This window comes from Ixodes scapularis, unplaced genomic scaffold (assembly GCF_016920785.2).
Source record: "Ixodes scapularis isolate PalLabHiFi unplaced genomic scaffold, ASM1692078v2 PGA_scaffold3__209_contigs__length_174095766, whole genome shotgun sequence".
Classification (NCBI taxonomy): Eukaryota; Metazoa; Arthropoda; class Arachnida; order Ixodida; family Ixodidae; genus Ixodes; species Ixodes scapularis.
The window spans coordinates 26,077,371-26,083,074 of NW_024609868.1; positions in this window are offsets into that span (position 1 = coordinate 26,077,371).

Consider the following 5,704-nt stretch of genomic DNA (forward strand, 5'->3'; position numbering starts at 1 on the left):
CAAAAAAAAAAAAGGGGGGGGGGGAGAGAAACATGGCGAGCTTTGGCATCTCATTATCTCTCCGGAGCCAATGATATCACGGAATTAGCCGGTAAGACCGCCGATGAAACAATCACGAAGCAAGACGCCTGCTTATCATAATAGGCCACTCCCCGCATTTATTAAGCAGTCAGCAGCGACTATAGACGGTTTTCTTGTCTCGCCACCAGCAGACATCACCTTCGTCTGTACAAAAAACCGAGACTAAGAACAAAAACACACACAAAAAAAAAAAAGCACGACACTTCTGTGGGGTGTTTCCTTCGTGCTTTGTTTTGTTTTTGTTTTCTGTGTTCTTTTAAACGCATTAGTTCGCCTTCGTTATCGATAACTAATGTAAAATCCGCTTCGATACTATAAGCACAGCAAAATGTACATACCCAAAGGCGCCCAACGGCGAACAGAAACGGAGCCAGAGTGGACGGCAGGTAAGAAGGAAGGAAAATAGTACAGAGGCTGCCGCTCGCTATCTCCTCGCGACAGCTGAGGGGAAAGGGGAGAAAATAACCCGCGACGTCAAACCTTTTCTCTCCTCGGTTTCGTTAGACCGGTTTCCTCGAATTGCGAACACGATAAGCCGCTCATCAGTCACACAAAGTCGTCCCGCCGAGGAACCGAACGCAGCCGAGTCGGTAGCATCGGGACAGCAAAACACTGCCGCTGGACATACCGCCGTCTTGCGAAACGTATAACACGAAATCTACAATCATTTCTCAACTTCCAACCAGGCAGCAATTTTCCTCGCCGAAGCAACACGCGCGAAGGTAGAAGGAAGAGAACAAGAAATTACACAAGCTCGATCGTGCTATCAAGACCTGGGAGGGCAGTATATATATCATATATATGTTAAGCTAAGACTCGCAGAACCACCTCGGAGAAATTGACCTCACGTGACTCGAGGTAACACGACGTATCCCCAGCAGGCAAATTGACGTCACCACTCGAGGACACATAACGTCGCGTGACTTGGTCACATGACCGGGTCACGGGACGCCAATCTTCCCGCTAAATTTAGTGGGAAAATTGACCACACGACTCGGTCACATAACCATATAGTCACATAACGTGATCACGGAACGCCCATTTCCCCGCTGAATTTAGTGGAAAATTTTACATATGTGACAACAATTTTCCCGCTAAATTTATCGAGGAAATCGAAGTGGCGGTTCTTCGTAAGGTTTTTCCCAAGGAATAGACCCTTTTCAAAAGTCCGCGCCTACTCCCGTCCGCCATTGCTCGGTCCCATGCTCGTTCGATTCACCCGCAACTCCTGCACCGGTGCAGAAAAGTGTACGGCATTGTACCTCCGGTATGTGTATTGATCCACGAACGGAGGTACACCACCCTACACTTTTCTGCACCGGCGGAGGAAGTGCAGGTAAATCGACCGAGCCTACTCTGAGCATGCTTCGTCAGCGTGCGGCATGAACTCGGCTGAGCTCAAAAACGAGCGTCGTGTTAGCGGTCAGCGGGGACTCGGACCCCCATCACACGCTTCGTGTCCCTTGGATTGAATTGGATTCTTTGATTTCCCCATTGGGGCGGGTGAGCACAGAACTTTGGATTCTGGATTTAGCCAGTGGTCGCCACTTCCGCTGTCTCTTCCGTCTGTGTCTGCGATCGGGTGACTTATGTGTGCTCTTCCCCCGCCGTTGCGTCTCCTTCCAGTCATCTCTTCGTCACATCCATTGTTAAGCAAATGTCCTTCCGTTGCCACTCCAATCGCTCCCTCTGTTCATCCAGTCCCTCGGGCGTTTCTTGTTCTCCGCCGTCGCTCTGGAAACCCTGGGCGATCGACAAGGTCGTCGTCAGAGGCTTCGACCCGATATGCTGGCATCGTAGTATCAAGTGCTCTATCGTCTCCTCGGTTACTTCACAAAGCGAGCAGACCCTCTCCTGTCCCTCGGTGAACTTGGCTCTCCAGACCCGAGTTCGTAGGGTCCCCATTCGGACCTGCGCGAGAAGCCCACTACCCCTCGAGCTGTCGTACCGTCTCCTTCTCGATGATTTTCTTTTCTGTGAGGTTCGGTCTCCATTCTGGCTGTCCACCTTCCGGTATCTGCCGCCTGAATGGTTTCCCGGAGCTCTGCTGGTTTAACTCTGCACCTCCCTACACCCTCCAGCCAGTTCGCCAGAAATTCGTAGCGCTACCGCAGTCTTTGCACGCGTTGGGTCCACTTGATGGCTCTCTCTCTCTGTATACGATGTGGCGCAGCGTGCGTTGAGCCTAGCTTTCCTCCGGCAATCCGTATACAAACGGCTTTCGTAGCTCGCCTTGGATCCGACTTTTCTCAAATGTAGACCAGCCCAGGTCCCCCTGGACTCCCTCGTTGGGCACTGCTTTTGTGACCGCTATCGCTATCCTCCCCACTCTCCAGGAACTCCCTTGTTGGGGACGATAGTATCAGCACACCTTTTGCAAAAGTGACACCTGAAACGATGGCCGTCCTTCGCAGGCCTCGAATCACCTCGTACCTGTTGAACGTCCAGAGACTTCTCTTTGCCAGGATTCTTTTTCCCTTGAGTGCGGCTGTCTTTTTGTCCCGCTCACGGCCCAGTTTTTTGGTGGCGTCACCTAACGTTCCGCCCTGTAAGGTCCACAGTTGACTCACCAGCTCATTCTTCTGCTGGTTCCGATCTCCCCAACGGGACTGCACAGGTGCTGTGGGAACTTATCTCAAATAGAATGATTTACGTTAACTTTAAAATGATAGCGTTCGTTAGAGACCGTCAGGAAGCTTCCGATACATTTCTTTGAGAAAAGAACACTGCTCTTTTTTTTTTTTTTTTGTAGAAGTACAAAGGGTGAAGTCGCTGAAACAGGCAATGGAAAGAGAGCAGCAGCAAAGGGGGGAGAGAGGGGTAGGGTGTTAAACGATGCGTTGTATATCTTTCCGAGCGGAAAGGAGCGGGGAGCCCCTCCGTTTTATGGCCCCTAACATTCCGGGGCCCAGTGACCGCAGATGCCCGAACGAGGGCTTGTTTTCGTTTCGCGACGTTCGTTTCGTTTGTTGGAACGCAGGGCCACGGGGTTTGGCCGAATAAACAACGCCGTAAAAATATTGTCGCGAAGTTTTGCTCGCGCGAGTTTTTTGTCTACAGCTTTACTTTGTTTTGGCGTTCTTCGGGGGTTCACTCGTCTTTACGGCACGGCTCATGGCCTCTGCCGGGGTCGGGAGGCACTCACTTGATCGAATGACGTTTTGGCGAACGCCCACGTTTCATCGAACGACACTTTGGCGAATGGTCGGACGCGGCGAAGCGGCGTTTTCGGGTGGGCCAAGTGAGTTCATATTTTTGTAATGAGTTGCCGCAGACTGTCGCCGCGAAGCGGCGTAAAGCGCAGCGCGACGGATGGGTTAACGCGCGCCCCCGTTATTCGCTAGGACGAGCGTTCGCTCAAATGTCGCCGTTCGCTGGGATGTCATTCGCTCTTGTGATATGGACCCGCCGGGGTCGGGGGACCCCAAATGGGGGAGAACGGGAACGCTGTAACACTACACTTATAGTTTACAGAACCCCGCGTTGGAAACGTTTTGTCTTGTGTATGTTTGCATTTGGGATCTCTACTTCGGAGGTGGTTTTGCGCTGTGTATGTGTAACTTCTCTGTCTGCGTACGGAAGTGCTTTCTGTTGTTTATGGCTGCTCTTGTCAGCTTCGTTTGGAATGTGTTCTGTCTCGTGTATGCGCATGTTTTTTGGAATGTTCGTATTTGCTTTGGGCTCCGAGCCTTTGATTGGCTCTAAGAAAACCCCTCTTGATTGGTCCTTCCCAAACTTTCTGATTGGTGGACTGAAGGACCCCAGAATGCTGCTGAACCCAATATAAGCGGCCACCGAAGGGCCGTAAGGCGCTTGGCCCCCGGATACCATGCCGTGAACATCTCCCTGCCTCTGGAAGCCAACCTGCACGTCCGACCCCCCTTCGGCTGTGGAGCCGTCCGCCCGCTAGCTCGCAAACTTGGTCCCCCTTACGGCTGTGGAGGAGTTCGGCTCGCCCGCCTTTGTGTGGAACTGTGTTTGTCGAGTTTGGCTGTGGTCGGGGCCCCCGCTGAGGGTGTGTGTGGTCAGGGAGGACGGCAGGGAAAGTTTCCAGGGGTTGGGATTGTTCCCCCCAACATTTAATGACGAATTGGCCATATCTGTTGTAAAGATTTTATATCCTATCACTTAAATAAAAAGTTGTATTTGTTAATATCAGCATCTTTCATCAACGGAGAAGAAGGCACCTATTATTTTTTTCGTTACAAAAGTGGTGGAGGTGCGGGGTACGACCTAGTTTTCTTCGTGACAATATATTCTACAAACATCCCCCCCCCCCCCCCCCCCCCGCAATGAGCATACAGTTGCTCATTAGTTCACAGACTTTATACAGAAGTTGGACTGGTCGTTTAATGACCTTTCCAATGGGGAGCCTTATTGCGCATGACCGCAGGCGTCCATCGTGCCCAGTGCAAGTTTTGACAACACGGTCCGTGCTCCAACCCTGCCGTGGCGGTGAATGTTCATATGTAATTACGAAATCTCCTTCCTTAAAGGGCAACTCCACTCCATTTTTACAATTTTTGGGTTATGATCTGTTTAGTCGAAGCCGGCGACCCTGAATCACGAGATATAATTTGTCTTTCGGTAGTGTGTATAGTTTTGTAGATATCGCGAATGCAAGAATCGGTCCGGCGGCACGGCGAAACCGAAACTACCGGTTGAAGCAGCTTGGCAACACTGATACTATTGGCCCGTCGTCGGCATGACCTAGTTGTAGTCCCGCGCTTCTGAGCCGACGCGCCGACAAGGTCGGCTCAGTCGCACGTGGAGTTTCAAAACAGAACGTTAGATGCACATTTTCTTTTTTTACCGCTTCACTTTGTTAATAGGCACCAAATGTAGTAATTTTTAGTGTGTATTTATAAATTTGCCGGCCGAAAAGCGAATCCGACTGCTATAAATATGACGCGGTCGGTGCCGGCGCAGCGTGACTGTATTTGTTTCTTGCGCGCGGACCGAGAAAACAAAATAATGGGAGATAGATGGACGGATCTATCCACAAGTGGTCTAAGTTGTTAAAGCCAAGGTGCCTTTATGTGCACGCTAGTTAGATCGGCCGCGACCTGCTGCGTCCGGCCGATCGTGCTGGAGCAGCCGGCTGACGGTACGCGAACAGCGACGGCACCGCATCGTTCTTCAAAGACGCCTGTTTCGTGGTGAAACCCGCAACAGTCAGCAGCCGCAGAACCCGTGTGTAGGTGTCTGACGTAAAGTGCTGGGAGCAGAGCTTCGCGCTGGAGCTCGGAGTCAACGGTCTTCCGAAGTCTATCCGGCGAACGGCACCGACCCACACCTTGTGCCTCTCCCGGTCTCTTGGGAACTGGTGGAACCGCAGCTCCGGGTTGCGCACCGGGTTGTTGGTGCAACCCACAGCACTACAAATCCTGCTCGACATTGCCCAACGCGAGACCGGCGAATCTCTCCGGCTCCACGACCCGCGCCTGAGCGAGCAGCACCGCTTCGCTCTCTTCCGCGCTATCGCGGAAGCAATGTTGAAATTAAAGGAACTGCCTGGACGCTAATAAAAATAGGAGAACACAGGATAATGGGGTAAACACCTCGTGCCGTCAGCAGAATCGCAGAATGCCACGGGAAACGAAGCGTTCGCGGCGTCCGTACG